This window comes from Malaclemys terrapin, chromosome 9 (assembly GCF_027887155.1).
Source record: "Malaclemys terrapin pileata isolate rMalTer1 chromosome 9, rMalTer1.hap1, whole genome shotgun sequence".
Lineage (NCBI taxonomy): Eukaryota > Metazoa > Chordata > Testudines > Emydidae > Malaclemys > Malaclemys terrapin.
The window spans coordinates 69,183,184-69,204,461 of NC_071513.1; the positions used below are offsets into that span (position 1 = coordinate 69,183,184).

The following is a 21,278-nucleotide window of genomic DNA, read 5'->3' on the forward strand; positions in this document are numbered from 1 at the left end:
TGCTCCAAAGAAAATGGGAAATTGAATTGGAGCCAACAAAAAGTAGAGTTCAGTTTAAACAAACAACCCAACTCCCCATAGTTAACATGCTGGGAGTCATCTCTATGTGGCTAAATTAGAACCATTTTGTTTCTATTGTATGCAGCAACAGACTTTTATCTTGCAGAAAAGCAAACTGGACTAGTTAAGCAGATATTAAAATGGCCCAAAGTTCATCAGATCAGGCTGTGTTACACAGTAACTTTGTTAAGTATATATCTATAGTCTCCAAATAGTTTTAGCTCAAATAGCAGGAGTCTGTGTTCTTCCTGCAATAGAAGGCCTTGGGCTCCAGTCCCAGCTCATGTAGGGTGACCAGATGTCCCAATTGTATAGGGACAGTCCCGATTTTCAGGTCTTTTTCTTATATAGGCTCCTATTACCCCCTCACCACCGTCCCAATTTTTCTCATTTGCTGTCTGGTCACCCTAAGCTCATCAGGTGTATGATATTGGATATGAATGTTAGCTGAAAACAGATTAATACCTGTCCATTGAATTTAAATAGCTGTGAAACAGGATAAGCTTTGCTAATGGAGGGAAAGTATGTAATAAACTGGCTTTGCATGTATAAATGTGCTATTCCTTTCAGTTGCTGACTTAATCCGCTCTACTTGCAGCTTGAATATTTCTCCTTTTATAAACAAAGGGAAGGGAAGAATTACAGTAACTTTTACTAGAGGAAACTCTCAAACTCAGTGGGAGAAGATAGGAATTAAAATTCTATAACTTAATTAACTATCACACCATCTTCCTAATTCTAGTTTCTAGAGCAGTAGTCTGGAAAGTACACTGAATACACTTGCACGCTGGCTTTAGATAACAAATATTCCCCACTAATAACACAAAATGTAACTTACAGATGTATTAAAAAAAGCATGCTCGATTTTCCCACTCACCCAAGGGAAGCTTAGAAGAGTAACAAGCTAGTAAACTAAATCAAGAAGGCAACTTTAATGGGATTAGTTTTGATAAGAGACTGGGGATTATATGGATTATAAGAAAATTATAAATGCGTGAGACCAGCTACACTGTTCCTATGTTGGCCACAAATGACAATTCGTATCTTAGTCTTCTCCTCCTCACAAACTCATACACAGGGTAGTCAATATGGGACATGCACTCAAACCTCCCCATGGACAGCACCTGATTGTATCTGGAAAACATGCTATTAGGTACATTAATGCAGCTATCTCAGTCATTAGTCAAAAAGTAATGTTTGACACATGGAATGGAATATCCAATTTCTATATGGAATACCCAAGGGTCCTTCAGGTCAAAGCATTAGGCTACAGATAAACTATGTTCAGGTGATGTGGGAGCCGTACTATTGATAATTCTGTTAGAGGTTCAGTTTTAACAGGAGCTTTATTTAAACTTGTGTTTTTACTTTTTTGAACTTTTCATGATGGTTTGGAAAAATTAATTGATACAGCAAATAAGCTTAAACCATCCTTTTGGCAACTTCTCACTCACGTGTCTCAATTTTTTTTGTGCCCCTTTGACAATACATTTATTTTTTTACAAGAAATTTAAAACACTCTGGAACCAAGATTCCTTGTGAGGTATAGTCTTCACCAAGAAGAATGATATCCGGTCCTAAAAATTCAAGTTATGAAGAATATTTAATCCAGACAATTTCATTGTCTTCTGAAATAACAAATCATTTAAGTGACTTAAATAAAAATTTAAAAAATGAAAAGCAAGGATTACCATAAATTCTCTGGATTTGCAAAGTGCCCAGATATGCAAACATGGTCCCAGATATCTTTCCGTGGAAGGAAAAAAAATTGCTGCTATGGCCAGAACTTTCAGATGTGCTTAGCATCACAATTGGGGCTAGATTTTTTTAATATATATATAAAGAGAGCTTTGTTCTCCCGTAGATACCAGAATAACTCTCCAGACTTTCAAAAGAGCTTGGTATTTTGAACATTCACTGTCTAAAAATGTGGCCATAAATGTCACAAGGGGAGGTGTTGAGCACTACTGAAAAGATGGTCATTGCACAGCATTCATCCACACAAGGGCTGCCCTCCAGCATGCTGGCAGCAGCGCCTTCTGTGCATACATCCCAGAAATCCTGGCACTGCCCCAAACTGTGGAACTTTGGGGGTGATTCTGAACTGTCCTGTAAGAGGGCTCATGGATGTCCAGGGTGTGTTCAAAGCTGTAATTCCAATTAAACTTTTGCAAAAGTGGGTGTTAACTTTTACTTTAGCTATAAACCAGCACACAAGGGGAAAAAATCAAGAAAGCAGTTGAGAATACAAGAAGGGAGAGAGCCTAGAATGTTGCTAGGTGATATGTCAATTTGTAGTCAGATCTCATCTGGAAATAGAGGTTAAAATCCCAGATTCTAGAAGCTTCTAGAAATTTATTGCTTCTGCTTCCATGGCTGTAATGCAGTGGTGGGCAACCTTTGGCCTGCGGCCTGTCAAGGTAATCCGTTGGCGGGCCGCCAGACCATTTATTTACATTTGCATGGCTGCCCACAGATCCCAGTGGCCATGGTTTGCTGTTCCCAGCCAATGGGAGCTGCAGGAAGCGGCACAGGCCTGGCTGCCACTTCCCGCAGCTCCCATTGGCCGGGAACAGTGAACCCGCGGCCACTGGGAGCTGCGGGTGGCCGTGCAAATGTAACCGAACGGTCTGGCAGCCTGCCAGTGGATTACCTTGACGGGCCGCAGGTTGCCCACCACTGCTGTAATGGCTCCATGGCAGCAGAACTGAGGACTTCACTGTGCAAGGGGGAGGAAGGATTTAGGAAGGGGCTACCAAAATAGTGTCAAGTATCAGGGGGTAGCCGTGTTAGTCTGTATCTACAAAAACAACAAGGAGTCTGGTGGCACCTTAAAGACTAACAGATTTATTTGGGCATAAGCTTTCGTGAGTAAAAACCTCACTTCTTCGGATGCATTTCACTCTATGCATCCGAAGAAGTGAGGTTTTTACTCACGAAAGCTTATGCCCAAATAAATCTGTTAGTCTTTAAGGTGCCACCAGACTCCTTGTTGTTTTTACCAAAATAGTGGTCTCTTGCTGTGTGGCACAAAACCAAGTTCTTTAGGGGCTCCATGTACGACTTCACGCAAGAAGTGTTAAGAGCAGAGCTAGAATTCTGCCATCGTGTAGACCCTCCAGTCACCCACCCTATGATAGGAACCCCCACAGGGCATGTCTTCTTCAGACAGTGGGTGTCAGATGCATTTTTGCTCTCTCAGAACTTGAAGAAAACAGATTGCTCAGGCAAGAAATGTTGTGGGTTTTAATTCCATATTGTTACCCAAAGCTCCTAGTTATTAAACAAAAATACTTCTAGAACTTCTTCCCTTAAATTACCAGTATATGTAAAATTCTTAAGTTTCTTTTATACCTATGAATGACCCACATAGCCTAATCATGTAGTAATGCTGTTACAGGTCATGTGAACAATACATTGTTATGAAATAAAGTAACCCCATCAATGTCTGTTTTGTTTTTGTTTTTTAAATGGTGTGTGTAGCTGCATAATGCTGACCTTTTTGGTGTGGCTTGTGTATGTATATGTAGCGGGTTGGTTACCCTGCTCCTGCGCTGAAGGGTTTAAAACAGCCCTAGGAGAGGGCTGTGGCAGGGAAAGCAGCTAATAGGCTGATTGGGGAAGCAGCCACAGCTGGGCCACACCCCAATCAGGCCTCAGTTGGCCTATATAAGAGGCTGGGAGCCAGGAGCTCAGCAGTCTCTCTCTAGCTGTAGAGGGAGATGGACCTGGACCTGGCTGCGGGGACCTTAACAGTGTACCTGAGTGGAGCAAGGTTGGGGAAAGGCACAGGAGCTGGGGAGGCTCCAGCCTGGAAAGCCCCAGGCTGTGGCCTAGCAGAAGGCCAACGGGTACTGGGGGTTGCAGAGAGAAGCCTGGGGTATGCAAAGGCAGCAGATCCAAACCCAACCTTGCCAGTGATGAGTAGACTGATACTGCAGTCTGCCCCAGGGCGTGGGGGCTAGACAATGACTGGCAGTAGCCTTATACTGAGGAGAGGTGGGGATAGTGGGTGGGGGCTCCCTGGGGAGGGTAGACCTTGAGACAAAGGGGTTACTGCCAAGGGACAGCACCCCAGCTAATGGGGCACCAGGTCCGGGAGGAACACGGGGGCCAAGTGGCAGCGGGACACAGGCCTGCAGAGGGTGCTCCGGAGGCTGGACGAGCTAATTCCCAGAGACAACCAGCAGGAGGTGCTGCAGGGGTGAGTCCTGCATTGCTACAGTATAAAAGATTTTTTTTTATAACTTGCATCTGTTTGACTTGTTCTGAGCTGTATTAAAATTCCGTGCAATAGAAGCAAAACAGTAGCTTAAAATGGAAAAGTACAAAGTGTCTTAATGGGAGCAGAGAAGCTCCTGCCTTGTTTATCTGGCATAGGCTCTGTTTTTAGGATTGCTGCTCCTCCTAAATAAAATACTTGAGTTCTTTTTTTTTCTCTATTCCATTTTATTGGGGTTTGGATCAGGCTGTAGATTCCATAGACTTCCTTGTATAAGATTGATTGAAGTCAATGAGCATTGGATCTGGCCTCTAGTGTGTGTGAAAGGTGCTGAAATAATGCTCTGGAAAACAATCCTCTGTTTACACAATAAATGTAACATGGCTGGTATTGGTGCAAGCTTCCCTACAGTAATCAACCAGTATCCTGAACTGGAGGGATCACATGTAGGGATTGGATGGAATTTCAGGTTCTATCTTTGCTCCTTCAGTCCTTGACCTGTCCACCAGGGTAACGGTGGTGGTTATGGTTTTGACATAAAAGGAACAATTAACCATGACAAAATGGACTGAGCTTCAATTCACTTCAAACTGTTCTCTCTAGACTCGTAAGATGGTAACTGTTCATTTATTCCTAAAACAGAGGAGCCACTCCTGGGTCCACTGAACTCCTATTTCAATACAGAGCCCATAAGAGTAAGAGGGGGAAGAATAAAGAATATTATTTGGTACACTGAGTCTTACAGCTCTTTGGTTAGAAAAGACTGACAGTTAGTGGGCTTGGTTGTCAGTGACTGAGTTCTAGAGTTGGCCCTAAGTTTTGTGGAATCTTGGGTAATGTAAACTGTGTGGGAGCCTAGACCTCAGAAACCACTATGAGAAGAAGCTCAGCAAGTAAGAGATCCATGTGTATTGAGACACGCCCATACAGAAGGGCTAGGAGGAGGGTGATTTGTATGTTTGGCACCCCAGAAGTGGTGCTACTTAGACCAGGATGTTCTTCATTGAAAGAGCAGGGAGGCTTAATCTTCTGTGGCAGTGGTGTGACTCAGTGGAGGTGGGCAGATCATTGATATCCTCCCCCAGAAGGCCAGCCTTGAAGAGCATTGTCTTCTCCTGTCTCTCCTTTTAATAACTAATATATATATACACACACACACACACACACACACACACACACACACACACACACACACACAGAGTGTGTGTATGTGTATATATATATATGTATGTATAGATATATATATATCACTTTTAAGTCTAGAAATATCAAAGTATTAATGAAGTTCTGTACAAGGTATCAGCTCTATTTTTCCCATCTGTAAGATGGGGATAATGAAGTGTAGCTGGATGCGGCCCCCCTAACCCTCCCACCCCCATTTGCTTTTTTGAATACAGTCTGCATAGTTTTCTTTTATGCTGTTATAAAACCACAAGCAGCAACGGAAAGTTAGATGCTTGAGTAAAGCTGTATTGCTCTATATCACCAATTGTATTCGTGCTTATGAACATGTAATCAATGAATGTAAGGAATAAGTGAGAGAGTGTGAGTGACAGCCAATGGCAAAGCAAAGAAGCAAACATCGCCTTTTATGGAACCCTGGTATTATCATGGTGAAGATATAAATTTTGAGACAGGCCAACGATGGAATGTAACAGCTCGCTAATTCAGGACCAGACCAGAAGCAGTAGAGCCCTCCTGCAGACTGGAAGGGACTCTGGGGACTTTTGTTGTCTAGCAGTTCGATCTCTGGGCAGCTGTGGCCTGGCCAGCCTCAGTCACTGAAATCAACATCCACGCCTGCAGTCTGCCAGCATGAATGAGCAGTGTGTGTATGTGAGTGTAACTGCGCAAATAAGGGAAGCAATAAGGAAAGCAATAAGGGAAGCAATAAGTCAACCCTCAGTATTGCTCGAGTTCACCCTTTCTCTGTGGTTATTTCCTGGCTGGTTCCAGGAATGGCTAACACTAAATGGTGGAGAGTGTGGGCGGCAAAGGTTAAATTGAACTCGAGCAGTATTTGATGGACAGGCTTGGGGGTTCCCGATGGTCGGTTGCCATACAGGTAGGCTAGCGAGCCCAGGTAGTACCGACCCTCCCTCTTAGCCCCGAGTGCCCTGAAGAGTTGCTCAATGAGCCCAGGTAGTCTCGGGTCTGAGGAGCAGGAGTACCACGCCAGTGTTCGGGAAGGGTAAAGGGAAGAAGGAGGAAGCAGAAAAAAAAGGGAGTGGGGCACTGTAATCGGCCCTCCCTTTTCTTGGCATGGTTGCAGAATTTAGGCCCAGATCCCTGGAGGCCCAGGGTGGTCTCTGGAGGGGACATGATCCTGGACCTGGAAAATAATTATGAGAAGTATTTAGCGTTGTATAAACCCGATAAAGGGGGTAGACCGCCGAACTGGAGGTGCTCCGCCAAGACTTAGTGGAGGCTCGCAGGGAGTGCAACCCATGGAAAGCTCAGGCTCAGACAGCCTCAGCAATTGCTGCCTCCGCTGCCGTATTCGCAGTGAAGTTGGAAGATAGTCATATTAGATCCCAGAAATTGCAGGAAGAAAACAGGGATCTAAAGGCACATGTTACCCTCCTTAAGGATTTGGTGGGGGGACCTGGCCCCCCCATAAACAAAGGAGGGGGGGGACTAAAATATCACTTTTCTGTCTCCCCTCCGTAGGAGGTCTTCTGGGACTGCTGGATGCCTCAGTGCTCACTCCAGAAATCCTCCAAGTGGCGGTGTCACATGGGCCTGCCACTCCTGGGATCAATTCTGCATGGCGATTCATTTGCAAACGCAGATTTGGTCGGAGGGTCAAGTGTCCCAAATGAGCAGTGGTGCAATTCCCCTTTGGGTCTGGTAGGACCCCAATCTGGACTGGGATTTTAGTCACAGCCTCTCATGGACCTCAACGGGGCAAAGGTGTGGCTTGCTCCACTTACAAATTCAGGATGGCACCAAGCCAGCAAGGTCCCTAGCTGGCTAGTCGAAAACACTTGGCCAGTGGAGGACTGGATATGACTTCTCCCTTAGAACTAATCCCACTGGACTCAGGCTTTGGGACACTTCACCCCCGCTGTTCACTGCTTGCAGGTTAAATTGGGTTTTTGGGTTTGTCCACCTGGCTCAGTGCTCCAGGATGCCTGCTTCTCTGAGCCGGGCCCCAAAAGGAGGGTTTCTGTGTTTTCCTACCATTGCAAAATAGGGTATCTGTTCTTAACACGGGACCTTCATCTATGTGTGTAACAACCTCACGCAAAAATGTTTCTTGCTACTGGTCACCCTCCAGCCAAGAATGTAATTTTACCGATAACTATACTCAATGTACCCACAATGTATCTGGTGTTCTGGTCAATGGCACCTATCATAACACATGGGTGCCATCCCCACCCCAAACCATCAATGGTTTGGCTTCCACACCTGACCTGCCCGTTCTCCCCCCTCCCAGAGCTCCTAAATAAGAGTTCCAATGTGGCCCAACAGGTCAGAGTAGTGGCCCAGTCTGTGAGGACCACCCAAATTCGTGTTTTAGCTAAAGGCTGCCAGATTGAACAACTGGGTGGAGAAATAGTTGACCTAACCAAGCATCTCTAGTGGGACATTTTCAAGGGTTGGTCCCCCACAGCTTCGGGAATTCTAATGGTCTTAATTTACCCCATTGCCATCTTAGTGATTATTCTTGGTATACTTTTCATTGTATTTTTATACTTATGTTGTTATACCTGATGGTTGGTTCAGCAAGTCACCAAGCTCCCCCAGCTGTTCTGGGGGGCTGCTGTCTGATGATCCTTATTGTTATTCATTGATCAAGGGGCAAGAAATGTAGCTGGACACAGTCTCCCCCTCCCCTGCCCCCATTTGCTCTGAGTACAGTCTGCATAGTTTCCTGTTATGCTGTTACAAAACCACAAGCAGCAACAGAAAATTAGATGCTTGCGTAAAGCTGTATTGCTCTATATCACCAATTGTATTCATGCTTATGAACATGTAATCAGTCAATGTAAGGAATGAGTGAAATAGTGTGAGTGACAGCCAATGGCGAAGCAAATATCACTTTTTATGGTACCATGGTATTATCGTGGTGAAGGTATAAATTTTGAGATGGGCGGCCAGGTGAGGTTACCAACAAGGAAATGTAATAGCATGTTAACTCGACTGGACCGGAAGCAGTAGAGCCCTCCTGCAGACTGGAAGGGACTCCGGGGGACTCTCATTGGCTAGCGGTTCGATCTCTGGGCAGCTGTGGCCTGGCCAGGCTCAGTCACCGAAACCAACATCCGTGCCTTCAGTCTGCCAGCATGAATGAGTTGTGTGTGTGAGTATAACTGCACAAATAAGGGAAGCAATAAGGAAAGCAATAAATTAACCCTCAGTACTGCTCGAGTTCACCCTTTGTCTGTGGTTATTTCCTGGCTGGTTCCAGGAATGGGTAACATGAAGCACAGAGCAGTAAAGAAACTTGCCCAAGATTACACAGTGAGTCAGTGGCAGTGCTGGGTTCTAAAGCCATGTCTCCTAGGCGAGATGACCATGCCTCCCATCTTCAAGAGAACTCCCATTCCTCTTTCACCTTCTCCCACAGACAAATAATACAGGAGAAATGAGCATTGCACAACACTACAGAAAAAAATACAACCATTAAAGTTCTCACTAATCTATCCCTTCTGCAGAAGAATGGTCCTATAGTTAGGGCACTAGCCTAGGACTTTGGAGACCTAGATTCAATTCCCTGCTCTACTACAGACTAGATGTGTGAACTTGGCCAAGTCATTTAGCCCTCGTTTACACTACGGAGTTTGGCCAACACAAGGAAGTTTATGCTGATGTAATTCTAAGTGTCTACACTAAAATGTTGCTCTCGCCAACATAACTCACCCATTACGCTGACTTAACTCCAACATTTACTCTGTCTCTCATGGAGATGATGTAGTTAGGTTGATGCTGTATCAGTGTAGACACTGATGCTTATATCTACTGTTTCTGGTTTTCAGAAGCTGTCCCACAGTGTCCCACATTGACAGTTCAATTGGCGCAAGTACTCATGGTGAGAAGTCACATCACTGACACAAGGAGCAAAGTGTAGACATGCACAAGCATGCAATTAGTGCAGGTGCTGTATGCTGACATAAGTTAGGTTGACTTAATTTTGTAGTGTAGACATGCCCTTAGAGCAGTGGTGGGCAACCTTTGCCATGCGGGCCATCAGGGTAACCTGCTGATGGGCCACCAGACTGTTTTGTTTACGTTTGCACCGCTGCCCGCAGCTCCCAGTGGCTATGGTTCACCGTTCCCGGCCAATAGGAGCTGCGGGAAGCAGCGCAGGCCGCAGGGACGTGCTGGCTGTTGCTTCCCGCAGCTCCCATTGGTCGGGAACGGTGAACTGCAGCCATTGTAAGCTGCGGGTGGCCGTGCAAATGTAAACAAACGGTCTGGTGGCTCGCCAGTGGATTACCCTGATGGGCCACAGGTTGCCCACCGCAATCTTAGAGTCTCAGTTCCCCATCTGTGAAATGGAGATAATAGCATTTCCCTCCCACAAGTGTGACCCAATGCCCTAGTAATGGGAATCACTTAAATAACTTTGATAAATTGAATACACATCCTACCCTGTTTCCCCGAAAATAAGACATCCTCCGAAAATAAGGCCTACTTACAGTTTTGCCTCTCGTTGTAATATAAGGCATCCCCCCGATAATAAGACCTCCCCGATAATAAGGCATCCACCGATAATAAGGCATTTTTCATTTCTGAAAAATAAGACATCCCCTGAAAATAAGACCTAGCGCATCTTTGGGAGCAAAAATTAATATAAGACACTGTCTTATTTTCGGGGAAACAGGGTATCCATATATGGATGGTGTTGTGTAAAATGCCAGCTTATCTATTTTTTTAATGTGTATTTATACAGTCTAGCTCCCTTCCCCCTTAGAGCTTTCTGTTCTGAACAGTTGTAGGTAAGATTCAATTCAACTTGACAAAACATGTCAGCAAGTGGAATATACCCATGGGGAAGCAAATGCCATTTTACTAAGTGGAAAGCTGTTTTGCTGGTGAATAGAGGCTTTTAGATCCAATGAATTTACATGACTTGCTTTATACATGTGGAGAAAAGTGATGCTTTTGAGGGACTATCCAGTGCAGACAGTTCTCTATGGAGTCCTTTGGGAATCAACTTTCTTTGAAGGCCTGACATTATTGTCCCTCAGTGTTCGGATCTCTGATATGAAATAGTCTTTTGTGAGCATCTTGGACAGGTCTATACTCCTATTGAAACTGAGTTTGTCTTGGTATTTGAGTACTATATCTGGAAGATAAAGCATGTAGGTTGAATGATAGCATAGCCGCTAATAGCCATTCTAGCTACTATATTGATTGTGTTTGTTCCTCCCATGCCCAAATAGAGTTCATCACTACTAAAAAGATCAGTTTCTACTCACTTTGGGCACTGGCTAGAAAGCCTGGGTAGAGGGATAATTAAAATACCCATTAAGCACTTCTATCATTTTGTCTCTAAATAGGCAGAACCAGTCTGATCTTAATGGTTGAAGAGAAATAGAAATATATGTATGTGCCTTAAGAGAATGCAGCAGCCATTCAAGTCACACTTTATCACAGAAAATGGTACCACTTCAGCTTCTGTGTCACTATTTCTTGTCCAAAAGTTATGTCTTTCAGAGAACAAGTGTTTTAAATAGAGGGAACCTATAAGTTAGAATGTGCTTGTATGAAGCAAGTAGCCAAATCAGAAAGGAGTAGAGGAGAAACTCCCAGTGAAAACAAATACAGATCCCCCCCCTACCCTTTGTGTGAAATTTTTGTTTAGACCTTCTTTAATGTAATCTCAGATTTGGCTTTGATGGCCTAGGATGTCATTGAATATTTACATTGTAACACAAATCTACTTAGAACTAAAATATGCGGTCTTTACCAAATGTGGTTGGGTTTTGTTCCTCTACCTAAAAATAATGTGCTAGACAAATATTCATATAAATAGGCATTTGCCTTGCAGTTTCACTACAGTATTACTACTTGTTTGTTATAGGGAACATCTTCCCCAAATGGACATAGCTACAGTATTCCATATTCTTTTGATCATTTTCCCAGGTGCAAGTAATACAATCTTACTAGGATTCAGCTGCAGCTAAATGCTGTAATTAGCCTTGACTTTTTTTATATATTGTACTCCATGTAGCACTAACAAAGTCTTGGCACTAAAAGCACTTGGATGGCTAGTGAGATTGGGTCTGACTTTTGAGGAATATTTGCTCTGTTTTCCATGGCCTATTCCTGAAAAGCTCTAGTAACTCTCAATCTTCAAACCAAATGCCCCAAAATGACACGGTTGGGTACCATATGGAAGATATTTAAATTCCTAGATTAAAATTATCTGTGCTCTCCTTAGAAACTCAAAGAACAGCTGTGAAAATGAAAAAACAGATGAGTAATTGGATTTACTGTCTCTGGGAATGGAAGCCAACAGACAATTTTAATTTACCAGTGCACAAGAATCCATGCATGATTTTGATTGGAAATGCAACTTAACCAATACATGTGCATTTTAATTAGCTGACTTGATGGGCTGCCTTTCCAGACTGTGTGGAGATGGGGTGAAAGGTGAGCCTGTCAGCATGCTTATGGCATATTGCTTGGAGGCAAGCTGCAGAAATATGCACTGCTGCTGTCCGTGCTCCAGAGGTCTGTGATTAAAGGCATAGAAAAGGGAAAGAGTTCTTACCTTATGCAAAGAGCCCATTTTCAAGCAGCCAGGACTCTGCAAGAGTACTAATTGCACCTGGCTTCCCTCCTGTGGCGACTTTGGAGCAAGACACAGCACAGTCTGAGAACTCTATGCTGAGATGACACATTGTTTAGCAGCAGAACTGAGTGGGCTCCAGTGGGGCCTTTACCTACCCAGCACCATATAACGCAGATTCATTAAATGGGGTTAGGTGATTGGTGCCTACAAATGGAACCTGGCAAGCAGCTTCCTTGGCACTGGAGACAGACCTGCCAAGAGACTTGAACTGCTGCTGATCGCTGATCCAAACTGTGGGGGAAGTTTGACAGATGGGTGAGGTGGCCAATGGATTATTACCTGCCAAAATTACTGGAAGGGAGAATTTGCATATCTATTTTGTTCCAGTGTTTTCCCAGGTTTGACTGTGTTCCTTTTTCCATAATACAGACTGCTTTATCTGTCCACAATCTGAATAATTGTATGTCAGACATTCACCCTGTTAGTCACCCAGGGAGGGCGTATTGGTTTTCCCAGGAGTCTGGGTAACAGCTTAAGCTGGGTTAGCTATTTATCAAGAGTCATATTGAATTTGTCCCTTTCTGTTGCCATTAACCACATGACAGAAGGGCTAGCTACCTGTGGGAGAAAGTGGAGAGACGGTGAGACACTTCTCTTTGTGGCAGTAAACAAGGAGTTGTTCACTGAAAACTAAGCCCTTCTATAGTTGAAAGGAATTTTTTAGAACTCGCTTGATGTCAACTTAAAAGGAGACTGTTACCCAACAGAAGAAAACTATTGTACTGCTCCTTGGGCGAGAGCTGTCCACATAGAATTGTGAAGTCAAAAGTGACATACAAAACAATGAATGAATGATTAAATTCTGTGGAAATGGAGTCTACTTGTATTAATCTGTTAAATCAAGAATATGTTCAAAAGTGTGTTGGATCAGAGAGCTTCTTAGTTTAAAACTTGTATTAATTACAATTATTGTATTATGGGATATGCTGTATGTGTCTCCTTTACACACCTCCATTGAGGATTGCAAGAGGAACACACACAACCACAGAAGGAAGAAAGAACCCCTTTTTTCAATGACACAAAAGATGTGCCCAAACTAAAACTTTAGGTCAGGACACTCCCAGCTTGAGGAACTTCAGATCAAAGCTAACTTTATAAAAATGGGAGTGAGCTTCAAAGGGCAGACTCAAACACCCCATGAACTCTGAGAAAGGCATAACTATGCATGAACCTATCTCTGCTAGAACATAAGTATTTGTATCCCTTCTTAAATGAATTAACAGTAAATGTCTTCAATGAAAATTATTAAAGCCACACTTTAGCTACTTGTCTCAAAAGGCAAAAGGTGGCAGTTGGAGACAACGCTGCATACAAAGGCCCATTGACCCACTGACTTCTAGACTGAAGTAACTAATTTACATGGTTCAACAGATAGTAAAGTAGCTGGTCTTTTGGGGAAGAAACAAAAGATAAATAAACAATTGTAGTCTTCAGTCTGGTTGTTCCTGGCAAACTTTGATACAATGTCACAGTGATGAAGGATTGCAGTTGCACAACAACATTGTACAGAACATCACTACATATGTGATCTGTTTCTGTCTGCTGGCTAATAAAACTCCTCAAATCCTTGTGTGAAATTAGTTCACAAAAGGGTGCTTATCTGACCAATGAAAAGAAATAAATTAACTACAAAAAACACTTCCATAAAATGCTCAGTGTTGCAAAAAAACTAAGCATTTTATGGAAGTGTTTTCTGCAGCTGTAAGTTTGGGCTGTTCATGAAAGTCTATTTACGTAAGAATAAAGTTGTTATAGTTTACTTAAAACTTAGTGTTTTAGTTGAGTTAAACTAATAGCCAATGTCTGTTTTTGTTCAAAAAATGTGAAATGGGCTAACCCGTCAGCATGATTGAAAATTTTGTTACCTGTCTCTTTAAGATTGGATCTCACTTTGAATGTTTTCACTGAAACAGAAATAAAATAAGCAATATACTTTTTTTTCACTGTCAAAATAGTGAAACTTTTTTTACTTGGGTCAGGAAAACACTTGCCTTGCCTGGGAGTTGTAAATACAATGAGTAAGTGATGAGATTGCTTTGCCATAAATTTCTGTCAGCCAGGCAAAGGATTTCTGCTTTTAAAAAATGGGACACTCCATCTTCATAAAAATAAATAGAGGTACCTAAGCCAGGATAAATTGCAACTTTAGGGGAAAACCAGGGTCTTGGACAACAACACCTTCAATCTGAACTTGGCTTCAGCTCCAAATTTTGCATATGGCTCCTGGCTCTTTTAAAATAATGCATAAACAATAACCCTGTATAACTTGGGATGTTCAAAATCCAGATCTAAAGCTTGTGGCTTGAATTCCTCTTAAAAGGAAACTACCACTGTACTGACAGTGGGTCAGATTCTCAGTTGGTATAAAAAAGTTATAGTTTCACTAGAACTATGCAAACTTACACCAGCTAAGGACCTAGCCAAAGCTTTCAACGCCTAATGGTCTTAGAGGACTAACAGTTTGATTACTGTAGGTGAAGTTGATAGGTCAGACCTCAAATCTCAAAATAGTGGTGTCGGTCTACAGGAAAAAATAAGCTCCTGGTTGACATGGTACAACGTTCAACTCCTAAGAACCATGAGAAAGCTTATGTGCAACCATTCATACATTGAAACTTCTCCAGTCACTGGCTTGATCTTTGTACAATGCAGGAAAACTTTAATTCCCACTGACGTCAATGGGAATCAAAAGGTATTTGTACCTTGAAGTTACGCTGCTCCTTGAAAAGCCTGTCTCTCTATTAGAGACATTCTGACAATGTCAGCTTACATCAGTTTGCAATAGATGGAAGCAAAATTGCTGGAAAGTCTTTTTCGCAGGTCAGAAGGCTGCTTTAAAAACTTCTATCTGAATTCATTGAAAAGTAGCAGAAAATACACCAATTTTTAATGAATGAGTCACTTAATATCTGCCTCTTTAAAAGCTGGCTTGATCCAAGAAGATCAAGTAGTATTGACTGTACAGTACATAGATCTCTTCAGTAAGTAAACACCTTACTGCATTGCTTCTAAATTTATTTGCACTTCAAATATATGTCCTTGTACACTTATGAAACGTATGAAAAAACAAACCAAACCTCCTCCTTGATCAGGTTAAATCCAAGTGTTTGAAACCAGGTTGACACATTCTCTAAATGGAAATCCAAACACTAGGAATCTTTTATGGTTCTGAGACTTGAACATATCAATTGTTCATATGCTTTCTGTTAAACTCTCACCATTATTTTGCTTAATTAATGGAAGCCTAACTAAAGTAGCCTACAGGCTCAGGAAACTGGTTCAGTACAGCTCAGGTTGACAGAGACGAAAAGTTACTACCATCAGGCTGTCCAGTTGCCTATGTGAACTGAGTTGGATGGTCTCAGTTCAGGGCCTAGCTGATGGGATATGAGAAGAGAATTGGACCACCACAACTAGCATCAACTGACAAATGTGATTGGGTGTATACCCCAACTACCTCCTGAAAGAGTTAACTGGAGCTGGAGAGCTCATTTTGGAAACCTAGGTGCACCTGGAGGGAGGGCCAAGCTTAACTAAAGATGAGTCCCAGCGAGGGGTGGAGTTGGGTGGCTATTATACAGAGAGGATTAAAGGGGCAGGATCTGGACCTCCAAGTAGAGAACTCTGGCACACGGCTGGATTAACGCAGGGGATTTAGGATTCTGCAGCCTCGGGCTAAGGGGGGGGCCCCACAAAAATAAATCCATAATTATATACAATTCACTGGTCACCAAACTGTCAATTGCAATCAACTGGCCAATCCTGGAGCCTCTGCCAGTTGATCGCGCTCTCCGAGCTGCTAAAAGTCCAATAGTGCAGCAGGGCTCAGGGAGGCTGCCTGCCTGCAATAGCCCCATGCTGCTCCCACAAGCAGCTGGCAGGGGGAGGCCAACACCATCCAATGGGAAGTGTGGGGGCAGTGCTTGTGGGCATGGGCAGTACACTAGGGCCGCCCAGAGGATTCAGGAAGCCTGGGGCAAAGCAATGTTGGGGGCCCCTTCCATTAAAAACAAGTTGCAATACCATAGAATACTATAGTCTCATGGGGGCACCTGTGGGGCCTGGGGCAAATTGCCCCACTTGACCCCCCCCCCTCGGGCAGCCCTGCAGTGCACAGAGACAGACTGTCCTCCTCCTGACGGGAGGGCAGAGACATGCCAGCAGCCGGCCGCTTCTGCGAGCGGTGTGGGGCTATGGCTGGCAGGCAGCCTGCCTGAGCCCTGCTGCACCGCCGGCCGGGAGTCACCTGTGGTAAGTGCCTCGTGGCCAGAGCCTGCACCTCGCACCCCCTCCTGCACCTCACCCCCTTCCCCAGGTTGGAATCCCCTCCTCCACCAAACTCCATCACAGATCCCGCTCTCCCTCCTGTACCCCAACCCCCTGTCCCAGGTCAGAATCCCTTCCTGCACCAACCTCCCTCCCAGAGCCCACACCCCTCACCCTCTCCTGCACCCCAACACTCTGCCCCAGCCTGGAGCCCCCTCCTGCACCTTAACTCCCTCCCAGAAAGAAACTAATATAAAAGCTGTTCTAAGGTAAGAAATAGGCTATTTTGAATTAATTTAACTATAGTCTACATGTTTGAAGACTGAAATGTAACCACAGAACGGCTTTATGTTAATTAAAAGGCAAGTTTAGTATGGTGTTAATAGCCTTGATGCCATAATTGTGATCATTTTGTTTTAAATTAGGAAAAAGACTTGTATACAGGGGCCCCTGTATACAAAATCTAATAGCCCCGGGCCCACATGAGAGTTAATCCAGCCCTGCTCTGGCAGGCATTCAACTGAGGAATAGAGCACAAGGGAAATTTAAGAGGAATGGAAATTTAAGAGCAAGGAGATCAAAGGTAGTTTTAAGCTTATTTTTTGTTTGAGAGTTGGGTGGGGAAGGAGGAGAGCCCTGCAAACCTGGAGCAGCTCCTACACTAGGCCCAGTCATGAGGAGTGTGCCAGTGGTCAGCCCACTCTTCTACATAATCTTAAACTGTGCAGAGAATCTGAATGAGCATGGAGCCTGAACTACCTTTCTCCTTTTGAAGGCTGTCCATCCAAATCTGGGGTGAAGTTCCTGCCTGTGCTGTACTGGAACTGGAAAAATGGACAGTCCCATAAGCAACACTAGTCTCTTCCCTTTATCATCCATGGGACATTGGTGAAACATAGTGTGGCATATCCACTCACACCCTCCCAGTTCTGGCCATAATCCTTGGACAGCTCTGGAGCCTGAAGTCCTGTATTAATCCAATGGGGTTTCTTTCCTCACCACTAAATTTCTGCCTTGTGCACATGCAATCATGCATACCCATGCACAAACTTCTGAAACTGAAATACTGTGGAAGATAAATGGTCATTACTGACTAAACACTAGTGGTTCAAAAGCACATTCTCAATGCCATGAAGCAATCAGTGTTCCTAACTTAGCTGCTTAAAAATTAATGAAGAGATTCTGACTTTATTTAAAAAAATAAATCTTTCAAGTGAAACATCTCAGACAATAAAATGAATGCTCTAATATTTTGGCTGGCATCAACTATAATTGGATACTTAAGGCACTTGTATCCGTGTAAAAGATCATATTTCCACTTTGCGTCTTAATTTTTCCTGAGCTTTTAAATACATTGTTTGTTTGAGAGCAGATCCATGAAAGATCTCTGGTTCAGGCTGGTGTTGCCTTTGAGTTGTGTATTGGTATGTTCTGAATTGTCTGATCACAGAACTACTACAGAATCTATTAACTTTGAGCCAAATTCTAGTGCCATTGAAGTTCATGCAAAGACTCCCCTTGACTTTAATGAGATGAAGGCTTTGACTAAGGATTTCCACCACTGGTGGCCAGCCGCTCCCTGGTGGAGCTGCACCAATGCAAGCCAGTAGTGTAGAAGGGCGAAGCTGCTACCCCTACTTGAAACCAGGATAAATTGCACTTGTTCAAAATAGCAGCTTTGCCTTTCTCCACTGGCCAGTTATATCTGTAACTGAGGCAAATCCTGAGTGTAATTAAGCCCAAGGACTTGATCCATTGGGATAGGTGCTTGAAACAAAGGACAGCACAGCTGGCCATCGTTATTCAGTACAATCTCATACTGTATAAGGTCTCATGGTAATCTTATTCCAAACATCTGATATAATTAGAGCTAAATGAAGAATAATAATAGCAGACAGAGGGAAATAAAGCTATTCTGCTAAGATTGGAGAGAGTGAAAATCAAGACAGAGGAGGCTGTTCCTGAATGTGGGAGTAACAGAAGAGAAGTTTATTGGATCAGCAATGGCCCTCCTGTGTGTAGGAATAGAGAGAGCCACTGCTAGAAAGGACAGTGAGTGAGAATGAGAGCTAGACAAGAATTTTGTCCTAACATGTCTAAACTTGGGAAGCCCTTGGAACGTGTAACTTTCCTGAGCAAGTCTCCTCTAGTGGAACATTTTCCTAGGAGGTCAACTGAAGAGCACAAATGACTAGAATAGTACTGTAAAAGGGAAGCTTTTAATGGTCAAAACATTACATTCCACTAGCTAATATGCTTCTGTCTGAGCAATAAGATTTCTCAACTGGGATGCCTCTTTGATCTCTATTTTGTCTGCGACATCTATTTTGTAGTTTGTTACTTTTAAAGTCTGATTTAAAAACCATTCAGAAAGGACAGTTTAAAATTAAATAGTTTAAAGCTTCATACTGATCTAAACCGCTAAAGGATTTTGAGATTGCAAACAAGCAATTTATCTAGCCTGTTGTTAATTTTACATGAAGCATTTTTTCAGCACTTTATTGCTTAGCAAGTGGAATTGGGGGAAATTCTTTGATCAAAACTCTTAGCAAAAATCCACATTCATCTTCTGATATATTGTTTTTTTTTTTTGGGAGGGGGGGAGGAAAAATTCTGAAAAATCCTGGAACTGACATGGCTACAACTACATTGCATACAATGTTTCATTTTGACATTTTCAAAATTAAGCATTTTGTTTTTTATTTGAAATGACTAGAAATGACCTTTATTTTACATATTTTTTAAACTTTAATGATCAATTGAAACAATATTTTGCTTTGGGTCAAATGAAACCCTTTGACTAGTGGGGTTTTTTTTTTTTTTTTTTTTTTTTTAAATCTTGCAGTTGCCAGCAAATTGAAATCTGTTATACACCCAGTTCCGTTTGCAAGTTCAGACGCACTATGGCGTGATTCTGAATAATGCTATTCTGAGCTGATGGGCAATTCATGTAAGTAAAGTAACTTGTCTAAATGTTTTCAGGATTGATCTCTTAGATCCTAAACCTGCACTGCTGATGTGAATGAGAATTTTTGCCATCAAATGAGGGTAGGTATAAACCCTTAGCTTTATATAATGCAAAACTCCTTCCAAATAGTAGTTCATATCAAAATGGGAATTTCAACCACACATTTATGTAGTTAACATTCTCTGCTTATTTATATACTGTTGAATCAATGGATAGCTATATTCGGGACACTATTTGTCACCAAAATCAGCATTTTCTAATAGTTACCATGCAGTGGTGTCTGAAATCTGAATTTCCTGTATGTTGACTAGGAAACAACGGTGAGGTATTGTGACAGAATGTGCCCCCTGTGTTCACACCTTGCATGCAATTATGTTTGTACAAAGTATGCCTTGTAAGGTATCATCTGAAAACTCATAACTGATCACATATAATACAGCAATGTGCATTTTGCCATGATATTATTGAAGTTATAAACATAAGCTGAGATCATGACTAAAGTGTATTTTCCAGAGAAGTCTGGGAAATGGCCAAACCAGTCCCTGAGAGACAAAGGGCGAGCTGATGCCTCAGCCAGGTGTAAACAAAGACTGATGGACCATTACCTACTAAGTGGCCATTCTTTGGCAGGAAAGGGAAAAGCAGCAAGAATCTACATCTTAGCAAAGAAACAGTGTGGAGTTTCCTTCCATACAGACTGCCTGTTGCCTTGCTCCCAGCTGAAAATGTTTTTCAAGAGGGAGACTGAAACTAAAAAGCAGGGGCAAAAACTCCAAAATACTCTTTTCTCTCTTCCCCTTCCCATGCCCAGAAATCCTAGAGGTTTCTCCTAGAAAGCCTAGAAGTTAGGGGTCTATTATAGGAGTGAGCAGATGAGGTTCTGTGGCCTGCAATGTGCAGGCCAGGCCAATGGGGGCTGCGGGAAGAGGCGCAGGCCAAGGGATGTGCTGGCCACTGCTTCCCGCAGCCCCCATTGGCCTGGAACGGTGAACCGTGGCCAGTGGGAGCTGCGACCGGCCAAACCTGTGGGTGCTGCAGGTAAACAAACCGTCCCGGCCAGCCAACAGATTTCCCTGACAGGCCGCGTGTCAAAGGTTGCTGATCCCTGGTTTAAATTGAAAAGTCTGAGAAATTTCCATTTGGGTTGGCAAATTATGTGCATATTATTCCCTCCAAGGACTAATGGGCTTAACATATTTGGGCTGGCAAGTACAGGAAATCTGGGACGAGGAGTGTATTGGGGTCACCCTGTGGTAATTTTTAAGGCTGGTAAGAGCCAAGAGACATAGCTGGGAGGCTGTTTGTGAGCAGTCCAGGTTAAAGGCTACAGAAACCAGGCAGTATAAAGGGCATCAAGTTTCAGGATAGGGGTGACACAGCTATTTATTGGTCTGGATTGTACTCTGGTATGTCACAGGTATCTGTTGGCAAAGGCTGACTATTAAATTGTGACCACTTTAACTGTAGTTATACAGTAAATATTAATTTGGAAGCTTGAGGTAGGAGACCTAGATCAAATAGTCCACCTACTTGCCAATGCAAGATAGTCAGTAGCTAAAGGAACTAAGCAAAAGTTAGCAATTTAACTGCTATAAATCCCTATTTTCAGACTCCTTCTAGAGGGCTACTCAAAACCAATATTGCTCTAGAAATTCATTTGTCTTGCAGGTACCTTCACCAAAATGTCTCCCAGGCTATAGTACTTTCTCCATTCATGCATGCAAGTCTGATAATATTAATGGAAGTTACTGTACACTTGGACAATTGAGTTGAGAACAATAGTCTTTCAAATTTGTTTTCTCTACCCTGGATCATAATTAATAATCCTATATTGCATCTAAACACGTCTCAGTTGACATCCCATCTCTTAGAAGATTGGTGTGTATGGGCCCAATCCTGCTAACTGTTACTTGTCCAAGTAGTCTCATTGTATTCAGCAGGGCTAATCATGCAAG

At 43.0% G+C, this 21,278-nt stretch overlaps 1 long non-coding RNA gene across 1 annotated transcript; it reads right to left on the minus strand.

The window, feature by feature from the left end:
• Positions 1-1,510: 1,510 nt before the first annotated feature.
• On the minus strand, positions 1,511-12,178 carry LOC128842887 (uncharacterized). The gene is made up of 3 exons (XR_008446140.1): positions 12,009-12,178; positions 9,928-10,020; positions 1,511-1,637 (listed from the first exon to the last, which is right to left on the minus strand). It is a non-coding gene; the product is annotated as an uncharacterized LOC128842887 (long non-coding RNA).
• Between the last annotated feature and the right edge of the window lie 9,100 nt (positions 12,179-21,278).